Source organism: Protopterus annectens, chromosome 7.part1, assembly GCF_019279795.1.
Source record: "Protopterus annectens isolate FY-2018-M chromosome 7.part1, PAN1.0, whole genome shotgun sequence".
NCBI classification, from domain to species: domain Eukaryota; kingdom Metazoa; phylum Chordata; order Ceratodontiformes; family Protopteridae; genus Protopterus; species Protopterus annectens.
Window position 1 is genome coordinate 285,098,610 of NC_056740.1, and position 25,883 is coordinate 285,124,492.

Here is a 25,883-nt window from a genome sequence, read left to right on the forward strand (position 1 = left end):
CCCACACATTACAGTCCCTCACACACACACACCACAGTCACAACACACACTTACACACACACATACTTAACTGAACTACAACACCAGAAGCGCTAACGTAAAATCCCTTAACATCGGGATTTTGCATTTCGCACTTCTGGTCTTTCAATAATGCAGGATTTGGTTCATCTGGTCTCGGTGTTTTCAGCATCGGACACACACACACACACACACACACACACACATATATATATATATATATATATATATATATATATATATATCCAAGTTCAGGGTCATACAAACACCAGTGAGGGTAAAATCTCTCTGCAGTATGAAAATACTGCCAGTGCACTGTCAGATAATGCACTGACAACAAATGCCCAACCAAAACCCCCATCCACAAAAGGTAATCAAAAGACATACCTCTTCTAACCAAAGCAAAACTAGAAACAAATCCATAAACTACCTGAGTGGATCAAAATAAAATGAACTAATTGAACAGTATAATATCATTTCAGTTATCCTCTTTCTCCCTGGTTGTGTGACTGTGGAGTTAGTATATGTAATTTCTGGGGCGGGGGTATGGAACCCCCATAACAGGGTTATGGGAGGCCCATGTAAAAGGAATGTTTTTCATGGGATCACAACTGTAAGACATTCATTTACATTTGTGATCACTTTAATTCACAGTATTGTTTTTGTTAGATGTTTGACATCACTGGTGAACTTTTTAGACACATTTTTTTGTCAATGAAAAGTTCATCGTCAGTGTAAAAAAATGTAATCAAATATATGTATGTCTGTAAATATATGGGTTTATATCATATTATTGAGTTGCAGAACAATTGAAATTCATATGGTCGAGACTATATGTTTCAATTTCCAAAAAGCTCTAATGTAAAAAAAAGAAAACAATCCTAAGCTTTTTCAGAGGGGCAAGCCCCCCTGCACCCAATACAAATTATATTTACATGGGGTGTGCACCCAATGATCACCCAGAATAAATTATTATCATGGACAAAAGACTGCATTGGAGAAATATTTGTTGTTCATCTGAAGGTGTGCCCTTTGAATTCTCAAGTATTTACTATGAATAGTACATCATGAAATGTAATGGAACTTGGTCTAAAACACTGATGCTGTTGTACAGTTCACTCTGCAGTGCATTAGGCAGCAAATCATTTTGTTGTGCAACAGTTTGTAGATGAGTTTATGCTTGCATTAATTAATGCATGCATAATTTGCTACTCTATAAAGTTTTGTCCAAAAGACAAGTTCAATCCAATTCATCCTATTAAAGCAGTGTCTTATTTAATTGGGAAAGATGTGCACACACATTGCTAAGGTGGAATTGCAACCTTTTATTAAAAATGGGTATCCCTGTAGGTGTCAAACTAGTTGGCCAAATGTTAATCATTGCTTTGTATGCCACAAAGGATTGTGCTAAAAGGTAAGTTGAAGTGTAACAGTAGTTTGAAGACTGAGTGATGGGAAGAAAAGGTTAAGTCAGGTTGCATCTTCTATGAGCATGTGAGGTGGGAGAATTAGCCAAGGCCCTTGAAATATGTTCTTCAGTTTAGTCAAGTTAGTTCACATGTGATGGCTGGGGTGTGGTGATGGCTTTGCTCATACTGACCCTCCTTTCTTTTCCTTGGGTGAGGATTGGGGAGTGGCCTGCTTGTTTCCCCTGCTGTGACTTGTTTTTCTAGGAATGTGCGGCCATGAGAGATCAAATTGGCCATCTTGCACCTCTGGAAGTCCTGCCCCAACTCAACGCTTATGCTCTGACTTCCCTAGCGAATGTAGGGTGGAAACTGAGGGGATCCAACTATAAAGCTCCTTAAATGTGTATTCTGGCTGGGGTGTGACCATGTTTTCAATTTGAGACACTGTAGAAATAGGACAAACAAGGGGGTTGTCCACGGAATTTGGTTCCTCCAAGGATGCTTGGTACATCACTTAAGAGGTGGTCCCTGTTGTTGGTGGGACATGCTTAAAGTGATCAACACAGAACTGATGGTTACTGTAGTGTTTAGCAAAGTAGTCCCTCCCAGTACTCAAAGAATGTCATGTTGGTAGTGGGCCTTTTTTATACCAAGACACCTTAAGAGATGCCTTGGAATACTTTTTATATTTAGGTCTGAAAGTATATGATGAATTGCTCATTTGGAGGAGAGTGATTGTGTGGCTGCAGAGGAGAGCTGAGCATGTTTGATTTTAGTTAAAATTTACTTTTTGGAACTAATGAGGCAGAGATCTGAAATGAGCAGAGTTTGAATATGAACTTTGGGAAGAATAAGATGGGGTGTATAGAAGAGCAGTCCATGCCTGCTTTTTTGTTATGGGGCTAGGGGAAACGGGCTCTTTGCAAAACTTGTCTGAAGGTACTGCATAATCCCCTGCTGCAGGTTCAGAGAAGATATTTCTCCATCGATTGATATATATACCAACTCTGAGATTGCACTACAGGTGGGAAAACGGTAAATTCCCAAATCGCCACTGTACCTCAGTCTACATGAACAAGTTAACCTTTTTCTTACTGTAGTATGATCTTGGAGTTGGTATATATAATTTGCAGGGTGTGTGGCGGGCATAGCCCCCCTGCAAAAATTTGGATTTTTTTATTTTTTGTACATTTGAGTTTTTGGAAACTCGAATATATGGTCTCAACCATGTGAATTTAGAGTTTCCAAAGCTTGATAATATGACATAAACCCATATATATAAAAAGCCAGCAATGTGCAGGCAGCTGATTTTTAGACAAGCTGCATCATCTTTGTTTTGCTGCAGATGATTCAATCACCTAAACAGAACTCATAGATCTAGACAGAAATATAGACATACACATAGATATTGATATAGATATACCTAGATATAGATATATAGTTACATGTGTCTGCATGTATAACTAAGTAGTTATATGTGCGCGCATGTATCTATGTTTTCATTTCTGTTTTTCTTTGTGTCTCTATCTATTAATCAATCTAAATTCTCTTGAGAAACTGGAACTATGCCACTACCAAAACACTGTTTACTCACTATGGTGATATGATTGAGCCAACTTCAGCATTGAGCTGGATTTAAGTCCTTAAAAGTTCAATTTTGATTTGCACCTGAGTATTCAAGTATAATTCCCTGTAAATTTTACAAGTAACTGTCAAAGAAGGACTGAAACGTGTCTTACTAAACTAGGTATCAATGCAAGGTTTTCAGGCTTTATAAGTTTATTACAGAGATGGTCTGGCATGTTTCTTTATAGTCCATTTCCTGTAAGGGTTTGTATGTGACTCATTTTCAGAGGGGAAATGAAATACATTTCCATAGTATGTCTCTAGACTTCTCAATAATAACAAACTGCTCTGTAATTATTAAGATATTACCACTGCCAAAGCTCCCCTCTCTATCCCATTGCAGTATGAGTGAGCCAACATCTTGGTTGAGTTGCGTTTAAATCCATAAGGTCAAAATGGTAGTCGTAGGTGCATTTCACCCTTGATGTCCCTGAATGTTTGTTAATGAGAAGTTATGTACCTACCATACCGTTCCATGTTAGTTGTCTTCTCTCGCCTTCTTTCTTGCTGGATGGGTTCGGAGCCGAACCTCGGCTCCGACTCGGCCACTTACTAAAGCTCGAGAGCTAATTTTACTGGCTCGAGGCAACCCTATATCCCATGATGCTAGGCGATAACTACTCAGATCTCGTTTGGTAGCTGGAACCAACATTAGGCAATATAGTCCTCCAACTAGAGAAGAGGAGGAAAAAGGATAACCCTCTAAAGGTCGCTATCTAAGCTGTAGCTACCCTGGGACAAGCTATTTGGTGGAAAATGCAAGAACAGGATCCTTCAAAGAAGGGAAAATCTTCTCGGTCTGTCCAGGCTAGGGGGATGGAGGGCGGGACGCAAGAAAGAAGGCGAGAGAAGACAACTAACGTGGAACGTTATGGTAGGTACATAACTTCTCAATGTTAAGTTGTCAATCTCGCCTTCATTCTTGCTGGATGGGACTGCGTCCCTAGCACCTTCACCCTGGGTGGCTCATTGGAACAGACTCTTAAGAACGGTGGACCTGAAATTTGCCCTGTTTCTGGAGGCCATGTCCAATTTGTAATGCGAAACAAAGGTATGAGGAGAGGCCCATATGGCTGCTGCACAAATAGTGTCTATTGGTAGTCTAGCTTGAAAGGCTGTTGATGTAGCTAGCGCCCTGGTTGAATGGGCCCTTGGCCTAGAAGGCAACTCTTTATCTCTGAGTTGATAAATACTTGTGATCAGAGAAGAAAGCCACCTAGACAGGGTTACCTTGGATACTGGAAGGCCTTTCCTATTCTCTGCATAAGATAAAAAGAGTTGATCAGATTTCCTGATTTGTTTAGTTCTATCCAAATAATATCGGAGCTGACAATGAATTTCCAGACAATGCAGTTTTTGCTCCGCCCTGTTCGAATAATTGGGGAAGAAAACTGGGAGGTCAACTGATTGATTTAAATTTGTCTACAAAGCCACTTTAGGTATGAAAGAGGGGTTCATCCTTAGAGAAACTCTGTCTTTGTGAAAAACTAAATAAGGAGGATGAATGCAGAGGGCATGAAGTTCAGATACTCTCCTAGCAGATGTTTTCCAGGAAAGTAACTTCAATGAACAGGAAACCGCAGGTTCAAAGGGAGGTAGGATCAAGGATGTTAAAACTAAGTTTAGATCCCACTGCAGCGGAGGATCTTTGATCGGGGGCTTGAGTAAGAAGAGACCTCTAAGGAATGCTTTGCAAAGCTTATGGGACATGATGCTGCAATCCAAAAAGCCTACGTGGAAATTAGAAATGGCTGCCAACTAGACTTTTACTGTGGAGGATGATGATCCTGAATGAAAAATTTCAGCTATGAAATCCAAGACCGAGTGAATTGGAGCAGTGAATGGATCTATATTCCTATCCTTTGCCCAGAAGGAAAAACGTTGCCATTTACTCGTGTAGATCCTTCTGGTGGAAGATTTAAGGGAAGCTACTATAATATCCTGAACGGGATTTGAAATCATAGGAAGCCTGGCTAGGGACGGAAGTGGAGCAACCAAGCGGTGAGGTTGAGAGAATGGAGGGATTGGTGCAGCTGCCTGACTGATGGGCCAAAAGATCTGGCACTGGATCCAGATGCCAAGGCTGCTCCAAGAGATAACGATGCAGGAACAGAAACCATATCTGTCGAGGCCAATAAGGGGCAATGAGAATCATCTTGGCTCTCAAGGCGGTTGCTTTCTGAATTACCTGTGTTATTAATGGAAAGGCGTAAAGAAGTCCCCGAGGCCAAACGTGGACTAGAGCATCTCTGGGGGGATGGCCTGGAAGGGGGAAGAGGGTGAAAAAGTCGGGGCATTTGCTGTTTTGAGGTGTAGCAAAAAGATCGCAGCAAGGAAGGCCCCACTTCTGAAAAATCTCTTCCGTCACAGATTGTTTGAGAGACCACTCGTGTGGCATGAGAATAGCTCTGCTCAACTTGTCCACTATGACATTGGACTTCCTGGGGATATGCGTTGTTATCAGAAACCGCTGAGAAGAGATCGCCCATTGCCAAAGTCTGAGTGCTTCTCAACACAAGGGATAGGACTTGGTTCCACCCTGATTGTTGATATACCACACTATGGACATATTGTCCGTTTGGATTGCAATAGTCCCCAGGGGGAGAGAGTCGTGGAGGGCTTGCAACGTCAAAAGCACTGCTCTCATCTCCAGGACATTTATGTGCAGGTGGCATTCGAAAGGTTGCCATGTGCCATGGACTGTCCAGCCCTGAAAATGCCCCCCCCCACCCGATCAGGGAGGTGTCTGATGTGACCGTGGCGACCGGGGAGGGAGGAATAAAGGGTCTGCCTTGATGGACTTGAGGGGACAACATCCACCAAGACAGATGATTTTTGCAAGTTGAAGTTATCATGATCTTGTGGTGCATAGGGAGTTGTTGAAACGACCATTGGGCGAAAAGCATCCACTGAAGAAGACGCATGTAAAAGCGGGCAAGAGGAAGAAGTGTGATGGCAGCCACCATGAGACCTAATACTTTCAGGACATACCTGGCCTGAATTCTGTCGCTCTGAAGAAGAACATGGACGTGATTCTGAATATCTAAGACCCTTTGCTCTGTTAATTTTGCTGAGAGCTGCACGGTGTCCAAGATGGCGCCTATAAAGGTAATAGACTGACAAGGCGACAAGGCAGACTTTTCGAAATTTATAGAGATTCCTAGCCCTCTGCAAATGTGAATGGTGTAAGATTTAAGGGAAGCTACTATAATATCCTGAATGGGATTTGAAATCATAGGAAGCCTGGCTAGGGATGGAAGTGGAGCAACCAATCGGTGAGGTTGAGAGAATGGAGGGATTGGTGCAGCTGCCCCGACTGATGGGCCAAAAGATCTGGCACTGGATCCAGAAGAAGTTGACGCCTGGTGGTGGCAGTGAGGAGCCAGTCATCTAGATATGGAAACACCTGGAATCCTTGATGCATCAGGTGAGCCGTAACCACTGCCATACATTTGGTGAACACTCTGGGGGCTGTAGTGAGACTAAAGGGCAGGGCTCTGAATTGGTAGTGACTGGCCCCCAGCCGAAAGCAGAGAAACCTTCTGGAGCACCTGTGAATTTTGATGTGACAGTATGCATCCTGAAGGTCCACTGAGCACATCCAATTGTCCTTGCCCAGAAAAGGCAGAATGGACTGAAGTGTGACCATCTTGTTCTTTTTACAAACTTGTTTAGTTTGCTGAGATCCAATATTGGTTTCCAGTCCCCTGTATTTTTGGTACCAAAAAGAACTTTGAGTAGACTCCGGATCCTATTTGGTCTGCTGGGACTGGCTGGATGGCTCTTTTTGCTAGCAGTTTTGATATTTCTACCACTGCCTGTTACCTTAGACTGGAAGGGGTGGAGAAATGGACTCCTACGGCAGAAAGAGTCTTGCCATCTTGCTTGCATCTGGTCAAGGTGTCTTTCACTTGAGGTCCGAACAACGTCGAACCATCAAAAGGGGAATTAGTGAAGGATGCCTTGAAGGGGTCTGCAAAATTACAAAGCTGCATCCGGACATGACGCCTTAAGGCCACGCCTGTGCCTGCGGCCCTACTCGCTCCATCAGCTGCATAGGAAATGAGCCGCATGGAGGAGTTGACAATGGAGTTTAAGGTTCCTAGCTGTGAGTTGATTTTATCTTGGGACCCAGCAGCTGACGGATCCTGTAAAACTTCACCTAATTCTTTAAGAACATCTCGTTGAATGCGGGTGAAGTGACACAAGTAATTCAGCGACCGCATGGCAAAGGTCGCTGAAGAAAACATCTGCTTACCATACCTATCCATAGTCCTAGAATCCTTGTTAGGAGGATGGATAGGTACTGAAGGATCGGCTAGTTCCTTCTTGGTGGCTGCAGCCACCACCATGGCATCAACTGGGACACCTTTTGATAAAAATTGTCTATCAGCTGGAGCCGTTATAAATTTGGAAGGCCTCCCTGGGGTGGGTTCTACCAAATCTGGAGCCATCCACGCCTTCCGTGCCACCACTTCCATAAGGGGGTCGAAAGGCGGAGACACCCAGGAGGTGGAGGGTCGAGAACCAAATGCCTCCAGGTAGACAGACTCGTCCTCGGAAGGATTGAGGAAAGACTAGTTCCCCCTCTGTTTCAGGATTTCAAGGATGTCTGAAAAAGAGACATCCTCAGAAGGGGACCTTGGGGATCCTTCCAGCTCATCCAAGTCAGTATCGGATGTGATGGACTCAGGGGAGACCACATGCTTCCTCTTACATGTCCTCTTGTGCAGAGGTTCACCTGACGGATCAGGAGAAGCCTCGGAAGAGGAAGATATTCCCAGTGGGGAAACCTGAGGCATTGGATCTCTGGGTCTGGGAGCAAGAGAGTGGGAAGAGACATCAGCAGGCACAGTAATGGGAGGAGCTGATGGAGCTGACCATTGACCATGCACTTGGGCTAGTACGCTCCTCATCACTTCGAAGGCTCCCCTGTCAGACAGGCCAGAGGGCTCCCGCTCCGAAAAACTAGGAACCCTGGGCCGCACCGACAGGGACGGCTCTGAAGCCGATGTCTGGGCTGGGCTCACCAACGCCGATGCTCCGAGAAAGAGAACGGGGTCGGACAAGGGTCCGATGCCACTCGCCCCCTCGGAGCCGGTGAGAGAGACCAGGCAACTGGATCCCTCCAATGAAGGCATCAAGGAGGAGATCTGAGCAGAGGATGATGGAGCTGAAGGGGGAGGTATTGGCTCTGATGCCAGAATGGTCACAGCTCCGAGGAGCTCCGGCTCCAAACTCTGGGGGAGAGTCGAAGGAGGAATTGTAGGTGGAGTTGAAATAGCCGCTGTCTGATGAGATGGGCTCTGAAGCATTTGGGCCAGTGCCTGAGACTTTAACAGTCTACTGACCACTCTCTCAAGGTCATGGTTGGAAAGCCTGGACGACCGAGAAGAATGGCTCCGATGGCTCTGCTCCGAGAGCAAGGGTGACCCCGGAGCTGAATGGATCGACTCCAAAGATGGGGACCTGGACCTTTTCCTGGAGACGGATGGAGCCAAAGGAGCCGAAGATACATCGGCTCCAGCCGGAGCCGACCATGAGGCTTGAGGTCCAGAGGTATCGGTGCCGAGCGGAGCCGATGCTGGAAGCTGCGACTCAGATGTATCGGCTCCAGCCAGAGCCGATATTGCCACAGATAGTGAGCCACCAGCCGAAAGCTTGGAACTCGGAGCCGACGGCTTGGCTGGCTTCGAAGGCTTCCCCAACACAGACTTAGTCAGGGAGCCCTCGGGCTTTAATAAGCCCCTTAAGATTAATTTGTTCTTGCGCTCCTGCAGGACTCTTGGGCTGAACGCATGGCACATGGAACAAGAGTCCTGCAGGTGCAGAGGTCCCAGGCAGTAAACACAAGAAGTGTGACCGTGTGTCAGAGACATCTTCTGACAGCACAAGTCACATTTCTTGAAGACTGAGACCTTTGTGTCCTTCGACATAGCTGTCGGAGTGAAAGGGCACTCTCACACACACACACACAAGCGCCCAATCCAAACAAAAACTAAGAGAAAAGAGGGATACAGTGTACAAACACACCACAGACACAACACAGAATCCCTATCAGGAAAGGGAGCAGGCCTAAGGCCTAACTAGGGGGAGAGGAAGAATAATTTGGGATAAGGGAAAAAAATTAGCGCTAACGGGGAAAAGTTTGAAATTAACTGTTAAGTTAAGCTAAACGAAGAAAGGGATGGAAAAACTAAGCAGGAAGGTAACTATATATATATATATATATATATATATATATATATATATATCTATATATAATTCCCAACACTTACAAAGAGCCGGTAAAATGCACCTCGCTGGCAAAAGCGGCAAACGAGATCTGGGTAGTTATCGCCTAACATCATGGGATATAGGGTTGCCTCGAGCCGGTAAAATTAGCTCCCGAGCTTTAGTAAGTGGCCGATTCGGAGCCGAGGTTCGGCTCCGAACCCATCCAGCAAGAATGAAGGCGAAATCTACAACTTAACATCATCTGTTTAAGCAGGAATACCTATACCCTGTTATACATGGGTGTCCACTGCAGGGCTTTAAAAGCAGTTTGCACTATCAAGCTGGCATGTAGCACTAAACTGTTTGCCCATTGTGAGTTGCTTATTTTAGGATGGGGAATGTAATACATGTCCATAATACATTTTTGCTAAGTTTACATTATACCAGTAGTAACCTCATACACAGACTTTCAGAAAATGACCATTTCTTTCATTGTAAAAATGTCACCGCTAAAATATCTTTTGAGATCCTGTCAATATACCTAAGCCAAAGTCAGCTCTGAACTGCATTTAAAGTGTTTACAGTGAAATAATAATCTTAAGAGCATTTTGCCTCAGAGTGTCCACATACAATTCTATTAAAGTTTTGAACTGTAAAAAGTAAAAAATAAAAAGTAAAGAATAAAAAGTAAAAAATGCACCAAGATAACACACAGCAAACGTTTAATCACAGCAAAGTACAAAGTGGTAAGCGCTTTCACAACCAAAGTTGCTTCATCAGACACCACAGTAAAAAATGCACAGGTTTAAATAGAGATTCTAAAATGCCAATTAATCAATAAAAATCCCACAATGATTAAGTAGCAGTGAAAAACAATTAAGCCTCATGCTCAAACTAAAAAAAGCATTGCTTAAAAACATTGCTTAAAAACATTGTACAAGAAGGAATCAAATACTATACATGAGAAAGCACTTAAAAACTTATAAAATCATTATAAAACATGGGAAAATACTAGGCAGGAAAAAGTTAAATAGAATACTTGGAAACTAATAGTTAAATACATTAGACTAATTTTGAAAGAACTTAGCTAATCTTAATGCTTGAGATGTCTAGCCTTTAAAAAAAGGGACCAAAGAAGTAGTAGCATTCAAACCAGGATACTTTTCAGCATTAAGTTTCAAAATCCACTTCTGTTCATGTCCCTCTGTGATATTCTCAATGTCACCCCCTCTGGGGTTTCTATGAATATGTTGTAGAACAAAGAACTTAAAGGAATGAGAATGGCCATTGGACATAACATGATTGGCTAGAGCATTTGATGGTTTATTATTACTAATATCTCTTAGGTGGTCTAGAATATGATCTTTAAGCATTCTATTTGTTTTTCCTACATTAAAAGCAGGACATTGTACACAAAAACAATAATAGACCACATCTGTAGATCTGCAATCAGTGTATTGATTAGTGTACAAAGAAAATTTCCTAGTAGGATGTACATATTTATTTTTGCTATATATAAATTAACAAGCACTGCAATTCCTGCATGGAAAAGTACCATGCTGGTTGGATCTAATAATAGTTCTAGATAATTCACCATGACATAGATGTTGTTTAAGGGATTTATTATTTCTAAAACTAAAAATAGGAAAATGTCCGATCTTGTCTACCAGTCCAGGCATTTCTTGTAGCAAATACCAATGCTTTTTGACTACATCTAAGTATTGATTGATGTTACTGGAAAACTGAAACACCACTCTAAAATCATTACTAGTTCTGTTAGTATATCTTGTATTGTCAACAGCATCACCAGCATTAAAATAAGGTTTACATCTAGTGCTTCTCAGCTTCCAGGCATTAGAGATAGTCTGTTCAATGTCTGCAAGCGAGTATCCCCTATGTAAAAATTCTGTTTTTAAATTAGATAGGGCAACTACTGCATCTTCATCTCTGCTATGCAGTCGCAGTGTTCTAAAAACCTGACCCTTGAGCACGTTCCTAGGAACGTGTCTAGGGTGCATACTAGATTTGTACAAAAGAGTATTTTTTCTAGTGGGTTTAAAATAAATATTAATGCAAAGACTATTTAAAACAGATTTACTAATCTGCACATCAAGGAAACTGATGTCAGTGTTGGAACTATGGTAAGTGAACCTTAAAAAATCAGTAGTTGAATGCAAAAATTCCACAGACTGTGCCAAATCAATACCAGAGCCTCTCCACAGCAAAAACACATCATCTACAAAGCGGACATACCAAAGTATTTGTCCAAAGAATGGATCATTGTTTGACAACACATTTTGCTCTTCCCAGCTGACCAAAGCCAAGTTGGCGTAGCTATTTGCACATGCCCATGGCCACGCCAACTTTCTGCAAAAAGAATTGCTCCTGGAACATAACAATGTTGTTCTCTAGGATAATCTCTAAGAGACTACAAATCAACTGTATCTTAGTGTTGGTGAAACACTTATCCACAAAAAGAAAATCCCTAACGCTGTCAACACCCCAGGTGTTAGGTATACTAGTGAATAAGGATTCAATGTCTAATGTAACAAGGACAAAATTCTCATTAACATCAACACTTTCCATTCTATCATAAAGCCAGAATTTTTACATAGGGAATACTCGCTTGCAGACATTGAACAGACTATCTCTAATGCCTGGAAGCTGAGAAGCACTAGATGTAAACCTTATTTTAATGCTGGTGATGCTGTTGACAATACAAGATATACTAACAGAACTAGTAATGATTTTAGAGTGGTGTTTCAGTTTTCCAGTAACATCAATCAATACTTAGATGTAGTCAAAAAGCATTGGTATTTGCTACAAGAAGTGCCTGGACTGGTAGACAAGGTCGGACATTCTCCTATTTTTAGTTTTAGAAATAATAAATCCCTTAAACAACATCTATGTCATGGTGAATTATCTACAACTATTATTAGATCCAATCGGCATGGTACTTTTCCATGCAGGAATTGCAGTGCTTGTCAATTTATATATAGCAAAAATAAATATGTACATCCTACTAGGAAATTTTCTTTGTACACTAATCAATACACTGATTGCAGATCTACAGATGTGGTCTATTATTGTTTTTGTGTACAATGTCCTGCTTTTTATGTAGGAAAAACAAATTGAATGCTTAAAGATCGTATTCTAGACCACCAAAGAGATATTAGTAATAATAAAGCATCAAATGCTCTAGCCAATCATGTTATGTCCAATGACCGTTCTCATTCCTTTAAGTTCTTTGTTCTACAACATATTCATAGAAACCCCAGAGGTGGTGACATTGAGAATATCACAGAGGGACATGAACAGAAGTGGATTTTGAAACTTAATGCTGAAAAGTATCCTGGTTTGAATGCTACTACTTCTTTGGTCCCTTTTTTAAAGGCTAGACATCTCAAGCATTAAGATTAGCTAAGTTCTTTCAAAATTAGTCTAATGTATTTAACTATTAGTTTCCAAGTATTCTATTTAACTTTTTCCTGCCTAGTATTTTCCCATGTTTTATAATGATTTTATAAGTTTTTTAAGTGCTTTCTCATGTATAGTATTTGATTCCTTCTTGTACAATGTTTTTAAGCAATGTTTTTAAGCAATGCTTTTTTTAGTTTGAGCATGAGGCTTAATTGTTTTTCACTGCTACTTAATCATTGTGTGATTTTTATTGATTAATTGGCATTTTAGAATCTCTATTTAAACCTGTGCATTTTTTACTGTGGTGTCTGATGAAGCAACTTTGGTTGTGAAAGCACTTACCACTTTGTACTTTGCTGTGATTAAACGTTTGCTGTGTGTTATCTTGGTGCATTTTTTACTTTTTACCTTTCATTTGGATTCATTTCTGCACCAAGGTTTTACCCAACACAGTTTCTTTGGTTTTCTGTTTTTACTAAGAACTGCTCGAGGGAGCACACAATGTGTCCTGTTTTACATCGGTATCCAATGTAAGGTTTTTATGAGGCAGGTCACAAGAAAGGGTGGTACGTTGGCATTCCATTCTGTTTGACTTATGGGTGAGTGTATGACTTCTGTTTAAGGGAGATGTCATAGGTTTTCAAAGTATATTTGTGTTATCACGATACCACAAGTAAAAGTATTTATAAGTTTCACCTGGAGAGTGACCTTCTCATCACTGGATTTATGCTGTTCCCCAGCTTAGAATCATATGTAGTAATACAACAGAAATCCTATTTTTCATGGACATAATATTTTGTGGCTGTATTTACTATTGCAATTATCAACTAAATTAATTCTGTTACTAAGTGTCATTAAATAGTTTCTCGATAATATTACTAGAAATGTTTAAATTATTTCAGAACTATGGTATACTGACACGCACTGTGAGTAGGCCTTCACAGCTATAGACTGCTCTGTTTTCTTTTTTGTGTCACTAAGTTTAAAAAATGTATTTGTGTCATTTTTGACTGACAAACACAATAAGTAATCAGAATCATATATTTACTGCATTTTTATGATATCAGAATTAATATAGTGATATATATATATATATATATATATATATATGATAACATTGTTGTTTTCTGTCTCTTTGAGTTTACCATCACACTTCAGTTATTGCAATTTATGATTCCCTGGCTCCATCAAGGTTGCATGCACTACTTTTGGGACTTTCTCTTCAGTACCCCGACTGAAAATTAACTTGCCCAACTGGACAATAAAGGAAGCAAGAACTAAATAATAAGTGCATGGTAATGACACAGAGACAAACTGCCCATCTGTGCTAACAATGACCAATGGCTTAGGTCGAAGACTGGACCTGTGCAACTGTTAGGGTCAGTTGGAAAGAATAGTTGGCAATTGATATCTCTACACTGCTTTATCCCCTGGGAGGGGGGATAAGGTACTATCTATGTGAATGTTGTGTAAGACCTGGTGTCATGCAAGTGATCCAGGCTGGAAATGGAAGTGAGATGCCTAGTGAATAATGCATTGGTGCCTGCATCACATGCATTAATATCACTGCTCTGTCATTATTAAGACTATGCTGCTCCACAGAATAGGCATGGCTTTTAACCAGCCACATACAGAATGATGGCCCCCTTCAGTCATTTGGCTCTTGTCTGATTGAGTCATCACTTCCTGGACCACTGTGAATGGCATTAAGGTTCAGACCTCACAGACATGTTGATGCCTACCAAAAGAAGAGTTTAGTCAAAAATCATCTGAAAAACAACTGTTTGAAAGCTTGGGGCAGGATGGTGACTGGCAGAGATGAAAGCCAAAGGTCAGCAGAGGTCAGGTGGTGAGGGAGCAGTGGTAAAGTAGTAGCAAGTAAGTAATCAAATTAATATATAGATATTTAAACAAATAAATAAGTAAAGTATATCACTTGTTCAAGCTCAGAGGCCTATGAAAAGAGTAGGGTTACTGGATACAGCAGTAGCATAGCAAGGCTATGGAGAGAGGGACAACTTTTCCAGGTGCAAACTGTTGGGGGGAGGTGTGATCAGCTTATCCTGACTGCTCTTTTATGCAATATCAGCTTTTAAAATCTGGTACTGCATTTGCAGTTAAACCTGAGTTCTATAGCTCTCTCTGTGTGGTCTAAACTGTAGCTATGGCTTGCTACAGTTTAAAAGTTAAAAAAAATCTTTTTTTGTAACTAAAACCTGAGCTCTGTAGGGCTCTGTCCAGGCAGGGTATAAAATGTAGCAAATGTCTGCTGCATTTGTAGCAATCAGTTTGCTACAGTTTCATTTTTTTAAAATACACTAAAACATTATCAATGAAGTATTCCATGCATGCAGATATAAACTTTAGCAACTGTTAAAGGAGGGTGGGGGCAGGGCAAAGAAATGGGAGCTGAATGGCTAGGGTAGCAGAAAAATGCATGACACGAATGAAGGAAATTACATGTTTGGGGAGTCTCCAGCATTATTGGCGAACCACTGGAATACAATTCTTGGAAGGCCAGGGATTTTGAGAATACCTGTGGAGGCAGAGATGTCTCATGCTAGAACCCACTGTGCAAACCAACCTTGACTAAGTAATGCACATGCATGAGGAAGTTAGAGATCACACACTTACTCTCCTGTGTGAATATATTCCAGCCTGTATGATGGTCACTTTAACTGCCCCAGTCCCTGGCTGCTAGGACAAGAGTCAAGATTCTGCACTCACCTGACAAAGATCTCACTGGACAAGAGATAGTGCCAAAACTTTTCCATAGTTGGGATATTATAGACTCTTTCTTGTACTCCTGGATGTGAGCCTCTACAAATAAGGGAAATAACCAGGACAAATCTCACTGACAATAGGCACTGGAGGTAGAATGCATCTATGGGCTACAGCAGGATCAGACATTAGTGATGTTGGTGGTGGTGCTGCGGTAGCGTTGTCGCCTCACAGTAAGACATTGTCCTGTTCGATTCTCAGCTAAAGCGTCTTCTGTGTGGAGACATGTGTGAATTGGTGTACCTTCATTGAAGGTTGCGCATCAGGGCTGGCAACTCAGTACGTAAAAATCTACTGCCAATCATTAGCGGACCGGTGTTCCGCTGTGGCGACCCCTAACCAGGAAAAGCCAAAAGATACAACAACACCCAGCATGAACTTACAAAAAAAAAAAAAAAAAAAAAAAAAAAAGAACAGAATGTCTAAGGAAGGTGGGGCATGTATACACACACACAAAAAAGGAAACATTTGCTTTGCAGAAGATGGAAGTGCATGGTTTACAGGAAGTTAGTCTACAAAATGCGCTTTTGGTGTAAAAGTTTCAAGATGGCAAAATAGGAGAGTGGGAAAGCTAAATGTTCTACTTGTCTTTGCCCCATGGGGATTACTGAGAGAAAGGTGAGGAGTAGATATCTGGAATTCTGTCATCATTATTTAATTTTTGCAATCATAGCTGCCGTGGCCAAAATGCAAATTTAGAGTCCTATAGATGGAGAACACTGCCGCTCTTCCCTAAGAGTCTAACTGCTACAAAGTTTATAGCTAAACTGTCAGGTCCAGAGTTCATTAATGGTCAGCTGCATTGTGTCTCTAGAGCCGTACTAAACCAAGGGTGTCCAACCTTTTGGATCTTTTGGGCCGCATCGCCCATCAGAAATTTGTCAAGGGCCAGACATAGAATTTAATATTTATTTGTGAGTAAAATGTAAACGTATTGCCAGTGAGTATAATAATACAATGTGTTAACAGATTTTACATTCACTATTGACTGAGTTATCCCCCAATATTTTCTGATACCTACAAAGAGAAAGAATGGGAGACAAGAACCACAGATTGTACTGCCTTTATCACCCTGAGGAGTCAGGAGATTGTTTTTACTTATGCTACCGATCAACGTTTGAGTTCTGTTTACTCAGTCTACAGCAGAAGTTTATACTAACTGAAATTAGATTCAAGTAACTACTGAGATCCATTTGCAGAACATTTTAAAGGGGTTTTCCAGTGTCTGTTGCTTTTCAGAAATGTCAACAAATAACTGAATTTATTAATAGAGGCAATGCTTGTTCATAAAGAAAACTGTTCACAAGAGTGCAGCTAGGGCACAAACCTTCAAAGGATTCAAACATGACAAACATTTGTCCCAGTTCTTGTTATTTCTTTGTAGAGTATCCATATCAAGAGCTTCAGGCTGTCAGATCAAGATTGTTCTTTTCTTTAATAAACATAAAAACATATGTTCATACGTTCATAGGTTCATAGGTTTATACTAGGCTATCTGCCCTAAGGCATTTATAAGCCTAGCCCAAATTTTTGTGGCTTACGCCATCCCTTATATGAAAAAATACTGTGCCCATTAGTTTGTTGTGCCTCTGTCCAGCAGTGACACAGATATGATTCCCGGGGTAAACCTACGATCTCCCATCCACAGGTCTAGATTTCTCTTGAACAGAGTCAGCGAGGTGCTCTGCCTCACATGGACCGGGATTTTATTCCACAGCATAGGGAGTCTCTGAGTGATAAATCTATCCCTCCAGCACGTCCTATTTATAGCCGTGCTAAGGCTTAAGTCGCTTGCTCTAGTGGTTTTGGTGGATTTGGATTTTTGAGGTGGAGCATGTCCATTAATTCGGGTTGGACATGGCCTTGTATGTCAGGCACATGTCACCTCTGAGCAGACGGTATGCGACTGAATAGAGCTGGAGTTTCTTCAATCTGGCAGCATATGACAGATTTTGGAGTCCCTTTATCCTTTTGGTGAGGAACTTTTGGGGTCTCTCCAATTGCTGCAGATGTCGGGTGAGATACATCCCGAATGGGGCATTGTACTCGATCATTGGTCTGATAAGTGAAGAGTACAGGGGAACAATGACCTCACTAGATCTGGATGTGAATCCCTTCATGATCAGGTGGGCAATGTAGAAGGTCTTTCTAACCACTTTAGCAATGTGAGTGTCAAAAGAAAGGCCACTGTCAACCTGGGTCCCCAGATCCCTGATAACCTCTTCTGTGCTTAGTGGATTGCCAGCTATATGGTAGCTTGGGGTTACCTTGTTTTTCCCGAAGGGTATGACTATACATTTTTTGGCGTTTAACTTCAGGCCATGGCTCTGGCACCAGCTATCTGTTTCCGTGAGTCCCTTCTGAAGGATATCCATGTCCGATGCACTTTCCACTATGGCGCCCAGTTTGCAGTCGTCTGCAAACTTTGTCAGCCAAAGTCCTCCCATGTTGGCCTGTACTTCTGAGAAGTAGATGCCAAACAATAGGGGCCAAGGACCGAGCCCTGTGGGACACCACTTGTGACCGGCTTGGAGTCTGACACAGCGCCAGCAACTCTAACCCTGTGGGTTCTGTCCTTAAGCCAGTTTGCAACCCATCTTGTGACATATGGGTTTACATTTAAGCTGGTAAGTTTTTCTACAATACCCGAGTGGGGTATTGTGTCGAAAGCCTTTGCAAGGTCAAGGTAGGCTGTATGGACTGCCTTTCCTCATCAATGGCCTTGGTGACTGTTTCAAGAAGTCAACCAAGTTCAAAAGGCATGATCTTCCCTTGACAAAGCCAAACTGGGTCGGGTCCAATGTCTGCAAGTCCCCTATATCTTTGTTTATGAGCTCCATTATGATCCTCTCCATAGCTTTGCAGACTAGACTTGTTAAGCTTATGGGGCGGTAATTACCAGGGTCCGTGAGGCGCCGCCTTTGTGGAGTGGGACCACAGTTGCCGTCGCCACTCCTTGGGCACGTATCCTGTGGTAAGGCTGAGATTAAACAGCTGCCTTATGTGCGGGTTTAATTCCTCATTTAGCTCGTGTAGCACACAGCCGGGGACACCATCCGGTCCCATTGATGCTGTGTTTTTAGCTTTAGAGAGAGCAGCTTTCACCTGCGCATTTGAGATGTCCGGGAGGCTACACTCGGCTGGGATAGTTATCTCTCCTTTAGGGGAGAGGGGTGAAGTTTGCACTGAACCTGTCTGCCAGTATGTTGGCAATGTCTGTGGGTTCAGTGATTTTTGTATCATTTTGGACTAATTCTGAGCATATTTGGGAGTTTCCACCCAGGTTCCTAACATAGCTGAAAAAGGCCTTATGATTTTCCTTTGAATCCATGGCAATTTTTCTCTCAAAATTGGCCTTAGTTGATTTTATGAGTGCTCGTATTTTTACTAATAATGATCAGGGTGACTTCCCTTTTATGGATTTTGTTCTATCATGTAATAGCTTTCTCCTCTTATTGTAAAGTTTGTTAATGGCTGGGGTCCACCAGACTGGACGTTTGCCCTTTGTGGAAAGAGTCTTGGTTTTATTTGGGATTGCCTGATCCATGCAGTCCTGGAGGTGTTCATAGAAGGCATTTGTAAGGGCTTCCACAGCTTGGGTTGTGGTTTCCTCTGGCTCAGGGGCCTTGAAGGATACCACACCAGTCTTGAGTAGTGTGAAGTTTGCTTTAGAGAAGTTCTTCACTATGGTCTTTTTGTTTGGGGTGGGGCGGGATGTGGATTTCCAGTGAGATTAGTTTATGATCAGATCTCACCAATGAGGGATATACTTCGGTGTGGAGCATTTTGTCCCCATGTTTGTGACAATGAGATCTAGTATATTTTCTCCTCTTGTGGGAACAGTGACTAGCTGTTCCATGGCATTTGAATTTATGAACTCCAGGAACCGTTGGGCTAGAAAGTTAGGGCTTGAGTAATGTTCCCAGTCTATATTCGGGTAGTTGAAGTCACCCAATATGATGGTGTTTGGAGATACATTTATACCCTCCAGTGTCTTCAGGAAGGCTGTGTGGGGTTCCTGAGTTTGAGAGGGTGGCCTGTAGCATGCTACAATTTGTAGAGCAGTTTTGCCTATGGTTAGTTGCACCTGGATGGTTTCCGAAGCTTCATGCGTTGCCACCAACCTGGAGGTGTGGGTATCCTTTATGAATATGGATACACCCCTCCTTTTGTGGTGTGGTCCGGGTTTTGGGGCCGGAACGCATGATATGAGGTAAAACCTAATAGTGCCGGGTGCTCTCAGGAGCCTTGAACCAGGTTTCAGTTACAGCACAGACATCGATGTTCTCCATACTGAGAAGGGCCTCGAGTGCGTGCATTTTGAGATTTAGACTTCTGGCATTGAGCAGCATTACCCTCAGTTTCTTCCCATTTTGTTTTCTAGGGTGGTAGGTTTAGAATTTGAGCCTTGCCTAAAAAGGCACTATGGGGGTGGCAAGAGCCTTAGCCAATATCCGGAATCCCAGGGTGACAGGTGCAAGCCGTCCCTTGCGAAGCAGCGTGGCTTGTCAAGCATGTCATCCCAGGCAGACAGACACTGGATCCCCTTTGAATGACACCAGACATTAAGCCAATTGTTAAAGCTGATCATCTTGTCTCTATATTGTGGCATCATTCTTGGTGAAGGAAGGATACTGCTCAAGGTTAGGGTCATACCTGCCTGGGCTACATAATCAGAGAGCTCCTCTATGTCTCTTTTCATGTAGTCCAGGGAGGTGCGTCTCAGGTCGTTCACACCAGCATGGACAATGACTGTGTCATATTTGTACTTGCCGTGGAGTGACCTGAGTGCTTGTGTTATGTGGCGGATTCTAGCGCCCGATAGGCAGCTTACTGTGACCCTCTCCTTGTTCAGCCTGGTGAGTGGGACGTCAGTGTGTCTGACTATGGAGTCACCTATGACAAGTATGTTTGGTGTTGTATTTGGCCTTAAGGGCTGTGACTGCTTTGCACACTGCTTTTGTGGTTTATGTGTTGCTTGTGGGGTGTCTTGAGGTAGCAGTTGTTTGGGTGTCTGCTTTGGAGGCCTCTGCTGTTTAGGTAAATTTTACTCAGAGCCTCCGAGTATGTCTTTGTGTGTTTATGTGTTTGATTCAGTGGAGTGGTAGCATTATGTGAGGCTGGTTTTGTGGTGTGTGTAGTTGCCTTCTTCTCCTGTCTGGTCTTGCCAGTCCTGAGTTGAGAGAGCTCAGCCTCCAGTTTGGCTAAATAGCTGCATCTCTCACAAGTATTTGTGTTATGTGGGAGGAGGAGAGGGTTGTCTGTGTACATGAGGCAGTTATAACATTGCCTCAAGATTCCCAGATTCACCAGCTGGACCGGAGAGGAGATTGACAACTGACCTTTGGACATGCTAGAATAATATTGGGAAATCCTTAATTGAAAACAAAGGCCAGTGGGGAGTGAGGGTGTAGTGCTTTTAATTTTTAGTGCTGACTTATATAATTGCTTTAGTGAGCAAGTGCCAGGTAACTTGAGTGCAATGTGTTACAAGTAACTAAATGCAAAAACGTCAAACAGTAACTTTCTTTCAAGTGAAACAAGGAAATAAGTACAGTAAGCAATGCAGAAATCACTAGTGATCCACAGAAGCGCTGAGAAGTTGCGTATTAGGTGGAATTAGCTTCCAGGGAAATAACAAGCAAACAAACAACAAGCATATAAACAAAGCTAGATTCAGCAGGCCTGGATCTAGTCTATGCTAGAGCAAACAAGGTGAACCAATTTCAGTAAGATACAGTTCAAATATTTAGGCACTATAAACCTTTAACCAGAAATTCCCAGCTCAGAAGGGCAGAGTCCAGCCTCTTCTCCCACAAGAGTGCAGACCACGAACCTTCTTAATGTAAAATAACTGGCCTGAAGCCCAAGCGCCTAAACCAGAACTAATACACTTGGACACTGGGCTCTCAATCAGCAGTTCCCAACTTAGAAGGATGAAAGCTACCTGTCCTGCCACCACAGTGCTTGCCACAAACCTTCCTAATGTAAAACAACTGGTCTGAAGCCCAAGTGCTTAATCCAAAAGACTTGAATGATAGCTACACTTTAATCAAGTTACAACCAAGCAGTAATAAATACCATTGAATACTTTAGAGAATGTCTGGATTAGTGCTCAAGTTACACAAACAAAGCTAGATCCAGCAGGCCCGAATCCAGTCTATGCCACAGCAAACAAGGCGCACCAAATTCAGTAAGAAACAGTTCAGATATGCATGCACTATAAGTCTTTAACCAGAAATTCCCAGCTCAGAAGGGCAGAGTCCAGCCTCTCCTCCCACAAGAGTGCAGACCACGAACCCTCTTAATGTAAAATAACTGGCTTGAAAGCCCAAGTGCTTAAACCAGAACTAATACACCCTTAGAACAACAGACACTGAGCCCTCAATCAGCAGTTCCCAACCCAGAAGGATGTAAGCTACCTGTTCTGCCACAACAGTGCAGACCACAAACCCTCTCAGTGCAAAACAACTAACTGGTCCGAAGCCCAAGTGTTTAAACCAAAAGGCTTAGAATGAGTTACACCAAGCAGTAATAAATACAATTGAGTATTTTAAGATGATGCAAAAGTAAAAAGAAGTAGGTAAAAACACAAGTACAGTAAAAGCAGATGAAATTTTTTTTTTTTTTTTTTGTACGGTGTTGATATCCTTTCATTTGGACAGCTGTTTTCTGGATGCATGATCATTTTTTAGGAAGAAACTGCAATCCCAGAACAATATTCTGAAAGGAAATGAATGCCCACTTAATAACGAAACAGTAATACCTGCTTTTTGCTTAACTCAACTTTTTTGCTGAGGTATTCCTAAGGTAATAACCCACCCAAGACAGTCTCAGATGCATAAATGCATACTACAAATAATTAACCAAAGTCAGAGGCAATTAAAACTGGTTTGTAACCAAAAATTAATATTAGTTGTTTAAAAAACATCTTCAGCTGCTACTGTCTGCCTTATCTGGATGGTGTCTTACATGTTATGGTCTATAAGGGGACAGGCTATGATAGCAGATTTGGGTATGAACTTCCTGCAATAACCTGAAATGGCAAAACTTTTTTCTCCTTTCCTTTGATACTTGGTGAAGACCAGTTTTTGACCACTTCTATCATATATTTTTGGGCAATAACTGCCCCCTCCCCAATCACACTCCTCAAGTAACTATTTTTTGCCATACAAAGCATACTCTTGGCAGTATTAACTTTAAGCTCAGCCTGTTTTAATGAGTCCAGTAATATTTGTACTTTGACTAAATGTGATTATCACTTTTCTGTTTGAATGACTACATCTGAGATGAAGGTATGCTGCTGGCTATCCTGTGTGAGGTTTTGGGACTTTATACTTGAGACCTTGTGGTGTTAACTCAGTGAAGTCGAAATAGTAAGATATTGTAATGCATAAGACTTGCAGGGTGGGGAATGCTAGTTTCTTTTCAACTTCATGGTTAAGGCAATGTCACAAATTTCCTCCTATTTTTTTTGTCAAACTCTCCTTTAGGGTACACTGAACTTAGAAGACTTCTCTTTTTCTTTGACTTTTAGTTTTTTTCCTGTAATAATATTACATCTCTCCTTAGCCTGATGAGCCTTGTATATATCTTTTTCTTCCTGGTAAGTTTTGATGACTATGCTATGTTCCATGTGATTACTTCTCTCATATCCTCATCTTGTCTCCTTTGGTTTTTACCATTCTTTGGTTGTGTTTTATGCTTGGATCCATTTACCCTCATGAATAGAAAAGCCTTTCATTCTCTTGGTTGTGGTGGTTATTCTGGACTTGGACGCCCCCCCCCCATTGTTCTACTTCACTGTCCCTATATCTTTAACATGTTAGACAAGCCCAGAGCTGTTGTTCACATTTTTAATTTCTTCAAATTATTTATAACTCCTGTTTTATCCTGCTTGGTAGTCCAAAATGTGCCATTAATATGAATTCCTTGTCTTTATACTTTTTTGTCTTCACTCTGTTGTGTGATACATTTTAGTAGTCCTTCTTTAGTTTGGTTTTATCTTCACCTTTCCTCCTTTGTCTTCATGTGTATATACAGGATAAGTGTCTTTACAGTTAAATCTAATCAAACTCCAAGTGCAATTGAGGCAATAAAGAGAACACACTGCCTTACTGACATAATCTCTTCTTTGTTTTCCCATGTCCATTGTCTGAACCTTATTTTCCATCCACGGGTAGGGTCTGCCTTCCACGCAGGTATTTGTACTTATTTTTCCCTGTTTTCTATTAGCCAAGTGGTTGATCAGCACGTTTCCCATGAAAACTTTAAAATTCCCTGTATGTACATTCTTTCCACTTTTATTTCCTAAAAAATATTTTATTTAGATTTTGTGTACTATATAGTATGTGTACTAATCTGATAAGGGTAGTAAGCCCCATAAGTCAGTCATTTTTATACACAACTTAGCAGGCATTCTTTTAAAACATTTTAAGTCTATTAGGAAAATAATGGTGTAAGAAGGAAACCTTACATCAGGTTAGAATGTAACCAGTGAAACCGTTGGTATATTAAAAGTTAAAGGTTGTTTGACTTACTAACATATCAAGTACAAAAATAAATAGAATCATTCTTGTTTATAGTTGTCAAGCGAGCAGAGGAGTTATATGCAGGACATTTCAGTTAGAACTGCTCATACACTAATAGAGTTAACTACTCTATAGAAATGGTTGTAGCAGCTGATTTCAACAGTTTCAAATTACTTCAGACATATTACTGTCAATACATTAAAAAAAAAAAAAAAAAAAACAGCAAGCACTGTCTAATTTTCAAGCCTATTATTATTTTTGATATTCTATTAAAAAAGGAAGAAATCTGTCACAATATTGCTTTGGGAGTAGCAGAAGTAGCGTCTATATCATAACATCGCAGATGCAAAATGTCAAATGCTCACAAGACGAAAATGCCACAACTCGAATTCGGCAGCCCCCCCACACCCTGCTAAATATATATTCCAACTCTGAGATTGCACTACAGTGAGGAAAGGGCAAATATCCCATTCTTCACTATACTGCGATCTGAAAAACGACATTTCGTCACTTTCACTGTTGTGCCGTTCGACATTTTTATTTTTCGATAACATGATACAGATCCGCAGGAGTACACTTAATACTGCCAGAATAAAGCTGTACCACTAAATGTGTTACTTATTTGAAGCGATTCCAATAAAGTAAAGAAATAAAAAGGTAACAGCACCCAAGTCTAATACTGATTGCAGCTACAGGTCTGTTAAGAGGTCTTTTATTTCCTGGTTTGTACGAGCGAGTGCAAGCATCATCTTCTTCTTCTTCTTCTTTTCTTATGTTGCCCAATGTCTTGATGTTTAATTCGAAGAGGAAATAATACAGCAAAGTGAAATAAGAGTTTCCAGGCTTCAGAGCATTAAATTTGACTTTCACAACGTATTTTTATCATTTGGCTGCTCCCAGTGAGACATAGGGGAGGAAGTGACTCAGAGATGATGTTCATTAACTTGAAAGGCTTCTGGGAAATAGAACATTGTGACGCTAACGGACACCAAATCTCAAAAACAGAAGCTTATTTCATTAAAATAAAGCAGCTAACGCATACAGATGGAGAAAATCTCTTGGTTTGCTTGTCACCAACTCAGCGATTTACAGGGTAAATTGTTTCATGCAGGATTAACTTTGAAAATACGCAAAAAAGTGGATTTGGCCTCCTCGGGGGTTTCAACTGATATTTTAGTATCTTTATGGGAAAAGATTAAGGTAGCAGGATATTTTCATCTGGAAACAAATCTTATTTTCAACTAGATAGGCACAGTACTTACTAAGTTTTTGGCGTTTCTGTTTAATTTCTAGTGGAAGATCATGTAATATAATAATTTTATGACCCCTCCAGGTAAAGTTCTTTTTTGATTTGAAGGCCGCAAGTATAGCTTGAACACTCTTTAACACCAAAGATATAGTGTACCTTGATAGATGCACTGTTTGTTCCTGTTTTTATGTTGGGAAAAGCAACAGGAAATGTAGGGAATGTGTCAGGGAGCACTTATATTCTATAAATATACAGTATACATGTAATGCCCTTGCTAAGCATGTTATGAGTGAAGGGACTGACCATAATTTTAGGTTCTCAGTTATAGATAGGCTTTATGCTGATGCTAGGCTAGGGGATATTAGGACACAAACTGAGTCAGTAGTGCTACAATGGATATTAAGTTTGGGTGCTACCAGAGGGAGCCGATTAAATGAATATGTTCCACTAAAACCCGCTCTTAAAACTCGTACGCTATATAAATAATTTTTAGTATAAATGCATATCTTATGTACATTTTATACTTTTTATACATTTTGTAGGTTTATTTTATTGTATATGGCGTGTTTGAATGATACCCATCACTTTAATTGATGTGATTGGATGTTTGGTATATAAGGTGGTGGGTGTATC